The following is a 19,346-nucleotide window of genomic DNA, read 5'->3' on the forward strand; positions in this document are numbered from 1 at the left end:
AGAACAGTCATGCCACTGTCGGGTCATCACCCCCATCCGACAGAACTTCCCCGCCCTCCAACGAGTCTGACCTGGTCAGCCGGGATCTGCATGACAACTGTCCATCATCTAACTCAGAGAAAACAGAGACCTCCTCCAGATTCTGCTGGACCTCCATACACGGCCTTTTGGAGAACAAAGGTGGTGAGAGGCCTAGGACCCCCTTAGAATCCGTGGGAAGAGGAATAGCCCGAGACAACCCAGCCGCTTGAGGAGGAATGTTTTGTGCATCAAAAGCACAAATTCAGGGGAAAAGGGAGTATCAAAGCCACTGTCAACAACCTCCTGCAATGAAGGATCGGCCATCCCCAACTGAAGATCTGTCAGTGGGTCAGCCGCTATGATGGCTGCCTGCGGGGGGGGGGGGGAGGGAGAGAGAGGCAGAAATGACACCCGCTGCCGGGCACGGATCAGGAAGGCTGTTGACTCCTGCCAAAATCAGCTGTGAGGACGGCCCCGCTGTCGGCACGTCCCCACCAACCTCTCCCTCATGTGAGAGAGCTAAAAATATGGCACCAACTGAAGGGCAAGACGAGAGCGTAGAGGCGTATGCTGACACCTGCTCCGATACTACAGGTGGGTGGGGGCTGCAAAAAAAATGGCACCTGGAGCATGGCGCAAAGAAACAATGCTGGAAGAGCCCGCCAACCCCAGCTCCGACTCCTCCGCGTGATCCCGACTCCGGGCGTCCTCTGCCACTGACATCCACATGGCCTTAATGGTACCACGAGTGCAAGCAGGGCAGGAACCCGACGCTGCTCTCCGGCTCCCACAACGGGAGCCGCACTTCACTTCAGCCCTGCTGACTTCCAGCCATGCACCCCTCCGACTCCGGAGCCAAAGCACCAAAAAAGCTGCTACTTTACCGGCACTTGAGCTTTGCTGTTCCTGGCATTAAACTGTTTTTTTTGTTTGTTTTTTTACACTGGAGGCAGGAGAGAATCGCAGTCATAAAACCAGTCAACACTTGGAGGAAGAGAAGAGGGTCCGGTCCGGTGGGGAGAGAAATGGAGGGACATGGCACCACCACCACAGCTGGGAGCCCTCAATCCCAAAAGGAAGCTCAACTCAGCCAGGGGGAATGGGTCAGGAGCCTAGCAATCCAGAACTACAGAGTTCTGAACTTCCACCTGTTAAATAAAAAGAATACTGAGGTTTAGGTGGTTGCATACGAGTACATACAGTGTACCTCAGAAGTTCTCTCTATCTGCACCTGCTGGCAGAGGGACATAACCTACAAGCACTCCCTAAATAGGGTGGGAACATGCGACCCCGCAAGCAAGAACTTGCACCCCAAACTGAGCGTCCTGTCGCGCTGCAACATCCAGCCTGTAATGTCACACAAAGGAGAGCTGAGAAGCCCAGGTAGCCGCACGACAGATCTCTTGTAGAGAAAGGACACCCGTTTCAGCACATGAAGAGGACATCGCCCTCATAGAATGCGCTCTAAACGCTTCAGGCGGAGACTGACCTGAAAGCAGAAAAGAAGAAAAAATGACTTCCTTAAGCCAACGAGCCACAGAGGCTTTAGACGCCAGAAACCTGCGTCGTGAACCTGCCAACAGAGCAAATAGATGGTCAGAATTCCTGAAGTCATTTGACATCTGTAGATACTGCAACAGAGCCCTGCAGACATCCAAAAGGCGCCACTGCCCAAAGGATTCCAGAAAGTCCTCCTTATGAAGGGAAGGCAGAAAAATTGGCTGGTTAAGGTGAAAAGCCGAACCCACCTTAGGCAGGAAGGAAGGCACTGTACGGACGGTTACACCAGATGCCGAGAACCGTAGAAAAGGATCCCGGCAGGAAAGAGCCTGCAGTTCAGACACTCTTTGTGCCTACGTCCTTGCCACTAAAAAAAAAGACTACTACTACTATTTAGCATTTCTATAGCGCTACAAGGTGTACGCAGCGCTGCACAAACATAGAAGAAAGACAGTCCCTGCTCAAAGAGCTTACAATCTAATAGACAAAAAATAAAGTAAGGAAATCAAATCAATTAATGTGTACAGGAAGGAGGAGAGGAGGGTAGGTGGAGGCGAGGTGGTTACAAGTGGTTACGAGTCAAAAGCAATGTTAAAGAGGTGGGCTTTCAGTCTAGATTTAAAGGTGGCCAAGGATGGGGCAAGACATAGGGGCTCAGGAAGTTTATTCCAGGCGTAGGGTGCAGCGAGACAGAAGGCGCGAAGTCTGGAGTTGGCAGTAGTGGAGAAGGGAACAGATAAGAAGGATTTATCCATGGAGCGGAGTGCACGGGAAGGGGTGTAGGGAAGCACGAGTGTGGAGAGATACTGGGGAGCAGCAGAGTGAGTACATTTATAGGTTAGTAGAAGAAGTTTGAACAGGATACGAAAATGGATAGGGAGCCAGTGAAGCGACTTGAGGAGAGGGGTAGTATGAGTAAAGCGACCCTGGTGGAAGACGAGACGGGCAGCAGAGTTTTGTACCGATTGGAGAGGGGAGAGGTGACTAAGTGGGAGGCCAGCAAGAAGCAGATTGCAGTAGTCTAAACGAGAGGTGACAAAGGTGTGGATGAGGGTTTTGGTAGAGTGCTTGGAAAGAAAGGGGCGGATTTTATGGATGGTCTAAAGAGTCACATCCATCGCAGAAGCACGGTTAGGTGGCTCAAAAGGAGATCGCCAGAGCGCTTTCAATACGAGCCCCAGTTTCCAAGACGGACAAGGCGACCATCAGGGAGGACAGAGATGTAGCGCCCCTCTGAGAAATCGGGCAACATCCGGATGAGCAGTTAGGGACAAGCCGGAGAATTTCCCCTGAAAACAAGCCAATGCCTCTACTTGAATTTGAAAGGAATTATAAGCCAGACCCTTCTGTAAGCCGTCCTGTAAAAAGTCCAACAATTATGAGGCAGAAGCTAGAGTCGGAATGATAGACTTCTTAGCACATCACACCTCAAAGCTGCGCCAGTTCCATGCATAGGCCACAGCAGAGGACCGCGTACGAGCCTGAAAGAGAGTGGCAATGACCTTGTTAGAATAGTCCATGTTTCTCTCAATTGCGCAGTTTCAAGAGCTAGGCCATAAGACCAAAGTGGCAGGGATCTTCCATAGCCACCGGACCTTGATGAAACAAGTTCAGGACTAGAGGCAGAAGAAACAGAGTCTCCACCAGCATTCGCCTGAGGTCCACGTACCGCGGACGCCTCGGCCAATCCAGGGCGATGAGAATCACCAATCCTTGGTGCAGGCGAATCCAAAGCAGAACCCACCCTATCAAGGGCCACGGAGGGAACACGTATAGGAGGTCCAAAGACCAAGATTGAGCCAATGCATCCAACCCTGCAGCACGAGGGTCTCTTCTTCTGCTGAAGAAGCGAGGTACTTTGGTGTTTGCACTTGACGCCATGAGATCCAATCCTGGAATCCCCCATTTGGCACAAAACTGAAGAAAAACTTCCTCGGCAAGTTCCCATTCCGCCGGGTCGAGTTGATGCCTGCCGAGGAAATCGGCTTGCATGTTGCTTTGACCGGCAATGTGCGCCGCGGACAGCAGCTCCAGGTGGCGCTTGGCCCAGTCGAAAATCTCAGATGCCTCCGTGACTAGGGCTCTGGACATAGTGCCACCCTGACAATTGATGTAGGCTACTGCATCCACTTTAGGCACGGCCAAGCGTGCCAAGTGCTCCTCACTGAGAGGGTACAAGTGCCCCATTGCCCTGGCAACTTTCAAAGGCCCCTCAGGGTCAGCCCACTGAGCCGAAATAAGCTCTTGGATGGAGTCATGCAAAGGAAAGGCTCGAGCAGGCTTCTTAGTATTTGCCATCCTCGGATTACCAGAAGAGGTTTCGCCTATCACAGGATCTTCAATAGAGAAAGCCTGTAAGGCATCAGAAATAAGCGCTGGCAGCTCCTCGCGGTGGAAAATCCTAACCGCAGTGGGATCAACCGGATCCAGTGGCAATCCTACACCTTCCTCTGGCTCTTCGGACCACGAAGGCCTGCCAGACCCCTCAATCTTCACAGCCCAACCACAAGGGGGGGTGCGCCACTCTCTGAAGGGGACTTTCCCTTCTGCGCTTGTCTTGCAGCCAACTGTCTGGGGAAAAAAACCCTGACGGCAATCCCGGGCCGGTCTCCACGCAGGTAGCAACGCAGAGTCAGACATCTGCAGCAGAGCTCTTTTTAACATGAATGCTTTATGTAAAAGCAACACAAACTCAGGTGAGAAAGGCTCACCCTGGCCTCCCGGTTCCATTCCGGGGTAAGCAGCTCCTCTGGTAGCCTGCATCAGAGGCTCCCCTCCGGCCTCAGACCCCTCCGCTCCTGCGGAAGTTGAGCCATGCGGCGCATCCAAGATGGCGCCCGCTGCCAGCTCCACCGAGCTGGAAGATACCTCGCTCGCCATGCTCGGGCCAGTCCTGACATCTGAAGAGCACGATTTACAGAGCCCCGCTGCCGATCTGCGCTTGCCACAACGTGAACAGCACTTAACAACCTCCGCAGCCATCGCTGAAAACAGTGGAAAATTTCAAAATGGCAGATTCACGCCAAAATGTCCCGATCGTGGGCCCTCCCCGGAGGAGCTACAAGACTCTCTTACCTCACCAGACCGAGTCACAGAGCTCCGGTCACGCTGCACAGACAGAAGGAAGCCTCAGAATCACAGCGCTAACAAGCGTGTCACGTTTTTTTTTTTACGCTGTGAGGAAAGTTAGAGACAACAGCTACAGAGGCACTCCGGAGGTCCAGGAGAGTGGGAAAGGCATGGAAAGGACGAACCAATGTGCCTGCATCCACATAGAAGAGTGTGGGAAAGGCAGGAACAGGGCAAACCTATATGCCTGCATCCACATAGGGGGATGGGTAAGGCAGGGAAAGGGCTAACCTATGTGCCTTTAAAATGAAGCTGCAATAGCCACAACATCCCTGCTACAACTGGCAAAAGCCCAGGAGCCACCCCAGGCAGATTTTTGAAGGAGCTGAATAAGCTGCGTCCAACTCTGCTGGGGAGATAGAGAATACTGAGAGGCAGATGGAGCTAGCTGGCCAAGAGGCACTATGGTATTTCCGTGCTCTGTATCTCCCCCTGCTGGTAGGCGGACACAACCCATTCATAATGGATTCATATGCTTGATGACAAGGAAGCATAAGATATGAAGGAGCAAGACTGTATAAAATGCTTACAGTAAAATTTAAATCTTAATCTCGCCTGTATAGGGAGCTAGTGTAATTTTCTATAGTATTGAGAAACCAAGTCATATTTTGATAGTGAATAAACGAGATGCCACATTATGAATAGCCTATTTCTTCAAAATTTTAGATGCTCCTAAATAAGTGATGTTACAATAATCTAAGGAACTCAAAATCAAAGACTGTACTATAAGCTGACAGTGTCTTTGATCAAAATATTTTCTTACACGTCGTAAATTTTGCATCAACAAAAATTATCTTTGTGTTAGTTTAGAAATATGCGAGTCTAATGACAACCTATTGTCCAGCTGAATTCCCAGAATTTTATATAAGAAAAATTGTATAAATTCTGATTGATCATCACAATGGCGTACCAAGGGCGGGGTGGTGGGGGCGGTCCGCTGGCGCTGCAGTCAGCCCTCGTCTCCTGCCACCTGCCTTTAAAGAAAAAGCTGTGAAGTGGCGTGGAAGGCAGCGCTTCGCGTCTGCCCTGCTTGTAAACGAAGTAAATCTCCATTCTCCTTGTTGTCGTCAGGCCTTCACTCACTGGGTCCCGCCTTCCTCTAAGGTAACTTCCTATTTCCACGAGGGCGGGACCCAGTGAGTGAAGGCCCGACGACGATGAGGAGAATGGAGATTTACTTCGTTTACAAGCAGGGCAGACGCGAAGCGCTGCCTGCCACGCCACTTCACAGCTTTTTCTTTAAAGGCAGGTGGCAGGAGACAAGGGCTGTCCTCTCTGGATGAAGCTGGTGGTCGGGTCGGGGGCTCAGATGGGAGAGGAGCTGAAACTGGGGGCAGGTGGGATAAGGGGGGCTGGAACAAGGGGCAGAGAGAGAGAGGGGACAGATCTTGGATGGATGGATGGGGGTGGAGAGGGATGACAAATGGTGGATTGAAGGGGCAGAGAGAAAGGGCAGACAGTGAATGGAAGGGGGAGAGAGAGAGGGCAGACAGGCAGATGGAAGGGGCAGAGATAGAGGGCAGATGTGCATGGAAGGGGCAGGGAGAGAGGGCAGACATTGGATGGAAGGGACAGCAGAGAGGGCAGACACTGGATGGCAGAGAAAGAACGAAGACAGATGCTGGATGGAAGGAAGATAGTGAAAAGAAGATGAGGACAGCAGAAGCCAGAGACGACAAAAAAAAACTGTAAATAAAATATATATTTTTATTTTTGCTTTAGGATAAAGTAGTATTGTAGCTGTGTTAATAAATGTTTATAATAGAACATGTAAATAACGTAATCTTTTTATTGGACTAATTTTAATACATTTTGACTAACTTTCGGAGAGCAAAACCTCTTCCTCAGGTCAGGATAGGACACTAACAGCACTATACCGTATTAACCTGAGGAAGAAAGTTTTGGCCTCTGAAAGGCAAGTGTATTAGTCCAATAAAATGGTATTATTTTATTTTCTATATTTGTTTTAGTTCTATTTCTTAATTTGTAAAGTGGTGATTGGTATTTGTTAGTTTTTTCAAATTTACATCTGCTGTCTTTATATTTTGCACAGTATTAGGGGACATTTTCTGTTTCTGTGGCGTTGCATTATATGCAGCGTCTAGCATCTTGGGGGTTCAGTTTAATTTTTGTCTAAATAGAAAGTTTATGATTACTTATTCTATAGTGGATTAGGCTGTATCTGTGTTTGTGAAAAAGACATGGCTTTCAGTTGGCATTGACTGTGCAGGATTGACGATCTGTACTATTCTGTCTGGTTTCATTTTACAATAGGTGAATTGATGTTCCAGGGCTCACTGTACTGTTTAAGATGCTTTCCTTTTCCTTGTGTGACTCGTAGACATGACTGCTTATGGTATGATAGAATTGCTCTATAGGTCCTGAGTGTTTTGTATTCTCAGTATGCCTAGTACTGGATTTTGGAGGGGGGTGTTAAAAAATGACCGGCCCCGGGTGTCAACTACCCTAGGTACGCCACTGGATCATCACAGTTTCTTCTCTAGAGCGACTAACAGAAATTTAGTTTTAGCTGAATTCAATTAACTTATGTTGTTTCATCCAAGAATCCAAGGTATTTAAAATATTATAAGTCAGACTGAGAAGGAACTGAAGAGTGTATAGGAACCATAATCGTTATGTCATCTACATTACAGATAGACACCCATCTTATCCAGGACAAAACCCAGGGAATACATGTAGATATTAAAAAGTATGGGGGAGAATGGGGAACCCTAAGGAACACCACTGTATTCTTCCATTTGTCTAAAAGTTTTCCTTCCAGCTTAACTCTATAGAAACTGTCTTTTAAGAATCCAGAGAACCAGTTGTATATATTTCCCATGATTCCTATACAATCAAATATCTACAAAAGAAAAAGGATCCGAATGAAAAAAATAAGACGCAACATAAGCACTGTCAAGCCAGATGTGAAGCATTGATAAAGAAGGCTAAAAGAGAATATGAAGAAAAACTTGCCATGTAGGTACATCAGAAGCAGGAATCCTGTGAGGTCATCTGTGGAACCATTAGATCAGTAAGGAGTAAAAGGAGCAATCAGGAGGACATGGCCATAGAGGACTGAATGAATTCTTTGCTTTGGTCTTTACGGAAGATGATGTAAGAGATCTACCTATACCGGAAATGATTTTCAGGGGCAACGATGTGGAGAAAACTGAAAGAAATCTCAGTGAACTTGGAAGATGTACTAAGCCAAATTGACAAGTTAAACTTGGTGGATGTACTAAGCCAAATTGACAAGTTAAAGACTGATAAGTCACCTGGCACAGATAAAATACCCCTGGAAACTGAAAACTCAAATATGAAATTGCTGATCTGCTGTTAGTGATCTACCTGTCGTTAAAATCGTCCATACTACCTGAAGACTGGATGGTGGCCAATGTGACGATTTTTAAAAAGGGTTCAGGGTGATCCAGGACATTACAGACCGGTACGTTAACCTCAGTGCCAGGCAAAATAGTGGAAGTTATTATCCTATATAATAATTCTCACCTCCAACGTTCTGTGCTTGGGACCGTGGCTCCTTGGCTGGAGGTGGTCTGTGAGGCAGACACGCACTGACGTCACTGACGTCAAAACAGCTGATTGCAAGGCAAGGGGAGGAGTAGGGAAACACGCGCAGCGTGTTTCCCTACTCCTCCTACTGCCTCGGAATCAGCTGTCACCCCCCCCCCCCGCGCTATGGCCCCCTCGAAACCCACCTCCTCCCGCGAACCTGTCGATCCCCCCCGCCCCAACGCCGAAAACTGCCGCCGCCGTTGTTGTACTACCTTCCCTTCCCTTCGGTTGTTCAATCATCTTCTTAGAAAGTTTAACTCCATGCGTCTGACGTCAGACGCACGGAGTTAAACTTTCTAAGATGATTCAACAACCTACGGGAAGGGAAGGTAGTACAACAACGGCGGCGGCAGTTTTCGGCATTCCGGCGGGGGGGGGGGGGGATCGACAGGTTCGCGGGAGGGGGTGGAAGAAAAAAAAAACGCATGTTGGGGGGGGAGAAGAGGGTGGCCAACCACACAGCATGGATGCTAGCGGGGGGGGGGGGGGGGGGGGGAGAGGCCGGCCCAGGCTGGCACATGGGAGAGAGAGGAGCATGGATGCGAGGGGGGGGGGGGTCATGGAAGGGAGAGAGGGGACTTGCTGGAAAAGGATGAATGGAGGCGGCAGGGGACAGAGGAGCATGGATGGCCATGGATTGCAGGGCAGGCCTCAGGCAGAGAGGGGAAATGCTGGATAGGGAAAAATGGAGGGGCCAGGTGACAGATGAGCATGGATGGGCATGGATTGGAAGGGCAGGACTCAGGGAGAGGGGAATTGCTGCATAGGGATGAATGGAGGGGACAGATGGGCATGGATGGATATGGATTGCAGGGCAGGCCTCAGGCAGAGAGGGGAAATGCTGGATAGGGAAAAATGGAGGGGCCAGGTGACAGAGGAGCATGGATGGGCATGGATTGGAAGGGCAGGACTCAGGGAGAGGGGAATTGCTGCATAGGGATGAATGGAGGGGACAGATGGGCATGGATGGATATGGATTGCAGGGCAGGCCTCAGGCAGAGAGGGGAAATGCTGGATAGGGAAAAATGGAGGGGCCAGGTGACAGATGAGCATGGATTGGAAGGGCAGGACTCAGGGAGAGGGGAATTGCTGGATAGGGATGAATGGAGGGGACAGATGGGCATGGATGGATATGGATTGCAGGGCAGGCCTCAGGCAGAGAGGGGAAATGCTGGATAGGGAAAAATGGAGGGGCCAGGTGACAGATGAGCATGGATGGGCATGGATTGGAAGGGCAGGACTCAGGGAGAGGGGAATTGCTGCATAGGGATGAATGGAGGGGACAGATGGGCATGGATGGATATGGATTGCAGGGCAGGCCTCAGGCAGAGAGGGGAAATGCTGGATAGGGAAAAATGGAGGGGCCAGGTGACAGATGAGCATGGATTGGAAGGGCAGGACTCAGGGAGAGGGGAATTGCTGGATAGGGATGAATGGAGGGGACAGATGGGCATGGATGGATATGGATTGCAGGACAGGCCTCAGGCAGAGAGGGGAAATGCTGGATAGGGAAAAATGGAGGGGCCAGGTGACAGATGAGCATGGATTGGAAGGGCAGGACTCAGGGAGAGGGGAATTGCTGGATAGGGATGAATGGAGGGGACAGATGGGCATGGATGGATATGGATTGCAGGGCAGGCCTCAGGCAGAGAGGGGAAATGCTGGATAGGGAAAAATGGAGGGGCCAGGTGACAGAGGAGCATGGATGGGCATGGATTGGAAGGGCAGGACTCAGGGAGAGGGGAATTGCTGCATAGGGATGAATGGAGGGGACAGATGGGCATGGATGGATATGGATTGCAGGGCAGGCCTCAGGCAGAGAGGGGAAATGCTGGATAGGGAAAAATGGAGGGGCCAGGTGACAGATGAGCATGGATGGGCATGGATTGGAAGGGCAGGACTCAGGGAGAGGGGAATTGCTGGATAGGGATGAATGGAGGGGACAGATGGGCATGGATGGATATGGATTGCAGGGCAGGCCTCAGGCAGAGAGGGGAATTGCTGGATAGGGATGAATGGAGGGGCCAGGTGACAGAGGAGCATGGATTGGACTCACACTTTCACTCTGACTCTCAAACAGTCACTCTCACATACACTCTCCCAAACATACACACTCCGAGGAAAACCTTGCTAGCGCCCGTTTCATTTGTGTCAGAAACGGGCCTTTTTTTACTAGTAAAGAATAAAATTACAGAACACGTAGACAAACATGGTTTAAAGGGGCAGAGTCAATATGGATTCAGCCAAGGGAGGTCTTGCCTCACCAATTTGCTTCATTTCTTTGAAGACAGGAATAAACATGACAATAATGGTTAGCCAGCTGATGTACTGTATCTAGATTTTCAGAAAGTTTTTGACAAAGTACCTCATGAGAGACTCCTGAGAAAGTTAAAGAGTTATAGGATAGGAGGTGATGTCCTTCTGTGGATTAAGAATTGGTTATTGGACAGAAAACAGAGCGTAGGGTTAAATGGCCATTTTTCTCAATGGAGTGAAGAGCTGCAGGGATCTGTACTGGGACCAGTACTATTTAACATATTTACTATAAAATGATCTGGAAAAACGAACGAGTGAAGTGATTAAATCTGCAGGTGACACAAAACTATTCATAGTTGTCAAAACGCATGCAGATTGGAGGAAAACCTTAGGAAAATGAGCACCCAAACGGCAAATGAAAAATACAAAGTAAAGCATATTGGGAAGAATAATCTGAATTATAGTTATCTGATGTTAGGGTCCTCTTTAGGAGTCAGCACTCAAGAAAAAGACCTAGGTGTCATTGTACACAATACACTGAAATCTATCCAATGTGTAGCGACAGCCAAACAAGCAAACAGGATGCTATAAATTATTAGGAGAGGGTGCAAAATAAGACCAAAAATAATGCCTCTGTATTGCTCTTTGTGACCTCACCTTGAGGATTCCTACACCTAAGGGGTAGATCCTCCGGACCTGTCTACCCATGCTAAGGCACTTACAAGAAGGGGTGCAATGATCTGGAAAGATACATTCTAACTCTGCATACAAGGTCTCCTCCCTTCTAATCAACTGGGCTCACCAGCCCTCGGGGGGGGGGGGGGGGGGGGCTTTATTACTTTGGACAACAGCAGCAACAGTTATGAAGAGGCAGGAGAGAAACAGAGCCAGACCTACACAGAAGAAAACTTGGGAGGCTGGTAGGGGAGGCAGGAAGGGATCTGGAGCCACCAGGTATACCCAGAGCTGACAACAGCCCCCTCAACCCCACATCAGCCTCTACAAAAACCCAAGGGAACGGGAAAGGAGCCAGATCACCACGGAGCTGCATTGGCGTGACCCTCCACCTGCTAGATAGAGAGAATACTGAGGTTTGGAGGGCTGCACATGATCACATATAACAAACCTCGGAGTTCTCTCTATCTCCATCTGCTGGTTGAGGGACATAACCCACAAGTCTCTGGATTGATCTGTGGGACGCAATGGAACTAGAGCATAAAAGGTTCAAGTATGTTATAATTTAGAGGTAATGGTAGTCTATGCCTCTTAGTTTCTACATAGGTAGAATAATTCTTTTAAAATTAGGCAAAATCCAGAACAGTTACAAATCAAGTGCATGGTACTTTAGTAGGTTCCAACTGAACTAAAAAGCAAAATAAAAAATGCAATTAGTTTTAATTTGTCTTGCAGTTGGTGCATTTTTACAGTATCGATGGTCAATTTCTTTTCACAAGGGTGGTACCATTTTCTCCCAAACCTTTTCTCAAACTTCTAAACACAAGGGGCCCTGTTTACTTAGGCGCATTAGCGTTTTTAATGCGCCTACAATTAGCATATGCTCTGTGTAGGTGCCTATAAGGATAGTGTAGGCGAGTACATGGTTAATGTGCCTATAATGTTGCTTAGTAAACAGGGCCCAAGGTTTTGTTTCTTTTTTTTAATTCTAACTGAAAAGTGACATCCGATTTATCAAAGTTTTCGCCTACGGAAAAATTGTAAAAATATTACAGAAGTAATAAAGCTGTCCTTTGATATCATCACTTAAGGTTAGATAGAGCTTAGCATTGAATCTAGCAGGTACATTCATATATCTTCAATGATATCCAAGAGGAATCATTTCTCAGAAAGTCTATTGAAAAGATAAACGTCAACTAAAAATAAATTGTAAAAAAAAAAAAAAAAAAAAAAAAAGGTTTTTTTAAGGTTTTATTCGTTGCTGATGATCCAAAGTGAAAATTGGCTATTTAAGAATTCTACTTGGAGTATTAAATGCAATGTTTGCAAAACATGGCTGGTTTACTATTGAACAAGAAATACATAATGTAAGTGTAAAAGGCCCCACTATTCATGACCATAAAACTAGCAGTCCTGTCTTACTTCCTTATATATTGCATTAAGGATTAAGCAATAGTGTGCTTGCTATTAACATTAATGTTACAATGTTAAAATAAATAAATTTGGGTGTTTGTTTTTGTTACAATGAAAATTGTGGCTATGGTTTCTGAGTAAACTAGACTATGTTTTAACACCTAAAATAGAAATTTGTGATTAAGGAATTACTGAACCTGATAATATTCAATTTTCACAAACCCAATCTACTTAAAAGGAACCTGACATATCATGGAAAACCCTTACGATTACAGAATTAAATATTGAAATGGCAATAACATTTATAAGGCAGATTTCTTTCTTGAAAGGTATCAAAGTAACACACCTGCATATCTGCTCACAAATGACCAGAGTAATTAATACCTTGCAAGTATTTTTAATAATAAACACTTCTAAAACATTGAAACCGAATGAAATCCAAAGATAAATACAAACTGAAGGATGATGATGATGTACATGTACACGTTAAATGTTGAAATGTGAAGCCTCTGACGAGTTAAGCACTTCAATTTAAAAACAAACATCTGCTTGTTTTGTTTAATCTCTGGCAATGATCATTATGTCACAGCACATTTTTCCCCACAAAGAACTAACTAATCAATATCACTACAGACACAAGATTAGACTTTCTGCATTTATTAACCACATGGAAATAACCCATTCAGCAAAAGCCTATAGATAATACAGCTTTATACATACAATTAACTATCTGGTAACTATCTGGTTAAAAGTAATATAAGGTATTAGCCTGCTGAATCGAATACCACCATATTCATTAAAATTCTTATATACTTCCCCGACTACTACAAACAAATGTGCATGAACTTAAGAAAAGCATTGGTTATTTTAAATGTATTGGACTGCACAACTTTAACACAATCAACAACCTTAACATATGCGGTCCAAGGTTTGCGAAACAGGTAATGAATAGCAACGTTGCTATTCCACTAAAAAGTGACTGCATTAGTTTTTTCACCCCTAGTTGCTATATGGTCACGACACAAATGATTGCAAACTTATTTTTTTTCAAAGGCAGATTCTTCGAAATATATGTTTTGATTTCTGTAAAATATTGTAAACTCTGCAAACAATATCCCTGCAAAACGTGCACCGCTATTTCCAAAAAGGGCATGCTAAAAGCCTTTACTATTCCCACGGGACCACTACAGCTCCTTCGAGTCACTACTTACAAAATAGCAACTACTTTTAACATAACTATCAGATGTTCAAAAGTTTGCAACTGTATTTCCCGAAATACAAACAGTTGTAATTAAAGAAATGATTTCATCTATAGTAATCGTCGTACTTCTCGAGCATTAATCTATAAAAAAATTACTGATAATTATGCAAAAGGTCACTTTAAACCGTAATTTGATACATTAGTATTAAGAGTTGTTTAAAACATAAATGGTGTTATACAGAACATACTGCACTACGTCTGTAGATATTTCAAAGCACCAGACGGAGAATACCATTCTATTTCCTTAAAGGATACATTGTATATTGATAAACCTAATATAGACAGTAGCTTGATTCAAAGAAAACAAGATGAACAGGGGGGGATCTTACTCACATATAATAAATATCTATTTCATTCAAACCGCAAAAAAAGGAGGAGGTGTAAGTTTCAACAACACTAACAAACGCCAACCCGTAAGATATCGAACTTACCTGACGAACAAGATATTAGAAACACTGCAAACGCCAACTTTGCAGCAGCACCCATCTTCCTAAGGTATGAAGGACTTGAAGCACAAGATTTTCTTTTTCCTAAATATCCAGATTCAGGGTTCCTTACACAGCAAAGATCCTTTTAAATTCAAATAATCAGAGAAGACATCTGAAGACCGCAACTGTCCACAAACTGTATATAGTCTTCTCCCAGATTATTCAGAAGACAATTCGCAGTTTTTGTTTAATAGATATCTAGGTGCATATCAGCAGGATTCTGCAGAAACGTACATCCACAATGGCCCGCCATACAACATAAAAAAAAAAAAGCAGTAAACCACGTCCAGATTTAATTTAAAATCCGCTAGTAAATCCAAGGCAGCCTTAGGGAAATGCCCTTACAGCTTTCTCACGCATTCTCAGATTTGTCTCGTGTTTCCACTCAGATCTGTAAAGTATCCCTCATTCCCAGACCGCTGCAAGCTTGAAACCCATTGCCCGAAATTAACAGCCTCGAATATCTTCGTCCCCAATCCGTGTCTGGAAGAAACGAACCTAGAATTCTAGCTCTCCATGCAAAAGGAAGGTTTTAGCAGGTCGCCTACCATTGGGTGTGTAAGATTTGCTTTAGAAAATACCAAGAAAGTTTTCACACACACAGTTCATCAGATGTTTAAAGTCAGCGGGTCGTCAAGTCTTTTTTGTTTATTAAAAAAAATAAATAAATAAAATCAACACACTGCTCTACTTCGTTTTTTGTTCTGACTGCCATTCAATCAATACATCCACCTTCTCCCCCTTCCCAGACCAAAAAAAAAACACTCCCCAAAACCTCAGCGTTCACTCAACTCATTTCAGAGGTCGGGGAGGGGGGAATTCAAAAGGAAGTCTTTTCACATTGGGGATAACCGGGGACGATATCGTGCCCGTGCTGGGATCCGGAACTGTGTACTGTAGCTCGGTACAATGTTGGGCTTTTTTTCCCCCCCTACTGAACACACCTTTTGTAAGTCCTCATGGGCACACGCTCCAACGGAAGGCACCAGGCAAAGCCAAGCCAAACACAGTCATACTTCCCCGCTTCTACTTCCAGAAGAGGAATTTAGGGTACCAAACCCCCCCCCCCCCTAAAGTCGGTTGTATTTTCCTTTAGAAACGTGCCCGAGCGTCAGCGCTGGCTGGGCTCCCCCTCCTCACACCAACCCCCCAGCTCACTCCTCGCTCCCAGCCTGAATTCGAGGCTCTCCACCAAAATAACTTCCCACTCGCGGAGCATAAAACCCAAAGGCATCCAGGCTCTCTCCTCGGTCAGAAATTAAACGGATCCTCAAATCCCCGCCGGGCTGGTTGAAATTTTCGCAATTCTGGGTAGGCGTCCGCGTTCTCTCTGGCAATTTCATATCTACCCATTCAGCGAAACGAACCCCCGACCCAAGATGGCGGCTCCGTCGATTGTTTTTGTTTTCTCTCCTCCTCCTCCTTTCCCTGTCGCGCGACTCCAGGAGAAACCAAGGCTGGATCAACGAGCAGGCGACGTAGCTTCGAGTGGCAAACGCCTAGCCTAATAGAAAAGCGGCTGGAGGCGGAGGGTTTTACGTCATTATACAGCAACTGCCAATCGAACCCATCGGCTCCGGGAGGAGGCGGGATTTAGCATCTTGGGACGGTGAATGGGTGCACTGAAGGGAGCTATTTAAGGGTGACCTGTTGGGTGTGAGGTTGGTGGTCAGTGGCGACTACTTTAAATACGGTGTGTGTTTTGTTGGCTAAGCCGATCGGATGCAGAGTTGGGAGATTTGTGTAATGGACGAACGGCATGTTAGTCGGCGCGTTCAGAGAGTCTATTTTAAGCTAGGAAGTGGCACGTCCCAAGCGAGTACAGTATATACCGAAGTAGAGAAACGTGGCGTCTGCGGGACGTTTGGAGAATTGCAATGCAATTTTGCGAGAGTAGGAAAAATATTTAAAGCTACATTCTGTATACATATGGAATATAATGGTTGAACATAGCGGAGAACAAAATAGTCTAGTTTTATTATTTTAAGACACATGGTTAAGTTGTCTTACATTTTTTTCACTAAAATATGAGTAAGAGCCTAGCATTTATAAAGAGAAATGCTTGTATTATTATTTATTAGCAATTTACTGTGGTGGCCAGGTATCGTTAACATATGTTGAGGCCTGACAATAGTATGTTTAACATTATTAGTTAAAACCAGTGGTGTGCTGGAGCAGGCTCTCACAGGCTCGCAAGAGCTGGTTGTTACGTTTTTAAGAATTTTGGGAGCCGGTTGTTAAAGTAGGGCCCTCCATGGCTACTTTAACAACTGGCTCCCAAAATGTGGGCTTGGGCCCCCTGCTGAATTCTCATTTACTTTGCTGGTGGGGATGCTGAGCCCTGCCAGCCAAGTAAATAGACTGCTGCTGCTCCCCACTCCTTGTTTCCAGCTCTGGGCAGCAGGCTGGGACTTCTCGAGCATGTGAGAAAAGTTCCAACATGCTGCTCAGAGCAAGACGTTGGGAGTGGTGGCAGTCCATTTATTGGCTGCCAGCAAATGTATGCCTAGCATGCCCGCACGAAGGAAGGAAGGGAGGGAGGAGAGAGAGGCAAGTGTTGTTCCCCCCCCCCCCCCCCCCCGGCCACCCCTGGCCCTTCCAACTGCAGAGCTGGCTACGTCCGGAGAAAGAGCCTGTTGTTAAAAATTTACCAGCATACCCCTGGTTAAAACTGTTGCCTAAAGTATAGGTGGCAACTTCTGAAAATGATTGGGGGTACTGAACTCATGAACTCTGCACAAATTTCTAGGTATAATCCAGATCCCCTGGATTCTCACAGTACCAGTCCATCTTTAAAACACTGATGTTTTGTTTAGAGTGCAGCACTCCTGCAAAAGAAGGGAGGGATCAGTTCTGATCCACCACTCATACGCATAACCCACTAAAGTGCTGTATCCAGCACACATTCTCCTCAAAAGGGCAAGAACCAACCACCTGGATCCAGGGGTGGACTGACCATTTGGGCAACCAGGCAGTGCCTGAGGGGCCCAGAGGCTCTGCCCAGTTGTCCACCGCCGCATATTACAAGCTTCCCTGGTCCTACCTTGAAGGGCCCTGGTTGTCTAATGGCCTCTGCAGGGGCAGGAAAGAATCCCACTTTCCTGCCTGCTGCCGCTACTCTGCCTGGCACAGCCGCTGTGTTTTAAAAAAACGGTTGTCGAGACCTGCAAGACTACAGCGGTAAGTCTCGGCAGCCATTTTGAAAACACAGTGACAACAGGCACAGTGGTGATAGTAGGCAGGAAAGGGTGGGGTTCTTTCCTGCTCTCCCCCCCCCCCTCCCAAGAAGCCATTGGAGCACAGGGACCTTCAAGGTAGGACCAGGGAGGGCCTACTTTGACTCAGTTTGTGAGAGGGGGGCTGCATCAGCAGCGGTGGCATGGTGGGCAGTGGTCATGGGCCCAAATGATCTTTACTGCCCAGGGGGCTGCAACTGCAGTGGTGGGCAAGGGGAGGCCCCAATGATCTTGGATTCTGTCTCACAGGCAGTCCTAAGGTTCTCCAATTCTTATTGTAAACTGGATATTTGTCCCAACTATTTACTTAAATCTGCCCCTTTCCGATACCAGATTTAATAGCCCACCTAAATTTCATGCTTCTACAAGGCTTCTTCCCTAGGATTATGGTAACATCCTCCACACCCCAATACCAAAGGATTCCAAGAAAAAGACTGTCGCCCAGTTGCCTCTATCCCACTGGTGGTTAAATTAATGGAAAGCAAGGTGACTAAACAACTTACAAATTATCTAACCAAATTTTCCCTACTACACAACTCGCAATCAGGATTTCGCTCCCTTTACAGTACTGAAACTGTTTTAGGTACCCTTCTGGCCAAATTCAAGCAAGAAATATCTGCAGGAAAAAGTATACTTCTCCTCCAATTTGATATGTCTAGAGCATTTGACATGGTTAACCATGGTATTTTATTAAATCTTCTAGACTACTATGGGATTGGCAGTAATGTACTTACATGGATTAAAGGTTTCTTATCTTCTAGATCATACCAAGTCAAATCGAATTCAAATATATCATCTTCCTGGAAAGCAGTTTACGGAGTCCCTCAAGGCTCACCATTATCACCAACACTTTTCAACATAATGATGATCCCTTTGGCCAATTCCTTATCCAACCTAGGCCTTAACCCTTTTATTTATGCTGATGATGTTACAATTTACATACCTTTTAGTTACGATCTGACAGAAATTATCAACACAATTAAGATCGGCTTGAACACAATGAATGCATGGGCAAATTCATTCCAATTGAAACTGAATTCTAAAAAGACTCATTGTCTTATCCTTTCATCTCAACACAATAAGTATAAACCTCCAACATTAAATATCCCAAACCTCTCTCTCCCGATTTCGGATAGCGTAAAATTACTTGGTGTCATAATTGACTGTAATCTGACACTTGAAAGTGAAGTAAATTCAACTACAAAGAAAATGTTTCACTCAATGTGGAAACAAACGCATAAAACATTTCTTTCCACAAGACGTATTTCGCAAGCTGATACAATCATTAGTACTAAGCCATTTGGATTACTGCAATGGAATCTATGCAGGTTGTAAAGAACAACTAACAAAGAAACTTCAGACCGCACAAAATACAGCAGCCAGATTGATATTTGGAAAACCAAAATTTGAAAGTGCCAAACCCATTCGTGAAAAACTGCATTTGCTTCCCACCAAGGAGCGTGTTGCCTTCAAGGTTTGTACTCTTGTCCTCAGGATTATCTATGGTGATGTTCCTGGATACATGCTGGACCTTATAAAACTACCACCCAGGAACAGTACCAACCTATCCCGTACATATTTAAACCTGCATTATCTAGACTGTAATGGACTTAGATACAAGTCTACTTATGCATCCTGCTTTTCTTACATAAGTACACAACTGTGGAATGCTTTGCCCAAAGCTGTAAGATCTATCCATAACCACCTTAACTTCAGGAAAACACTGAAAACTATCCTGTTTAAGAAGGCCTATCCCCCTGATCCAGATTAACTTTCTACTTCCTACGACAC

The 19,346-nt window shown here is 46.0% G+C and overlaps 1 protein-coding gene across 1 annotated transcript in view; it reads right to left on the reverse strand.

The window, feature by feature from the left end:
* The window catches only part of ACVR2A (activin A receptor type 2A), a 172,220-nt gene extending 156,517 nt beyond the window's left edge, over positions 1 to 15,703 (reverse strand). The window contains exon 1 of the mRNA XM_030208861.1: positions 14,263 to 15,703. The gene's annotated coding sequence lies outside the window, so the exon portion shown is untranslated. The remainder of the gene's footprint in view (positions 1 to 14,262) is intronic.
* Between the last annotated feature and the right edge of the window lie 3,643 nt (positions 15,704 to 19,346).

The sequence above is a fragment of the Microcaecilia unicolor genome, chromosome 7 (assembly GCF_901765095.1).
Source record: "Microcaecilia unicolor chromosome 7, aMicUni1.1, whole genome shotgun sequence".
Taxonomy (NCBI): Eukaryota; Metazoa; Chordata; class Amphibia; order Gymnophiona; family Siphonopidae; genus Microcaecilia; species Microcaecilia unicolor.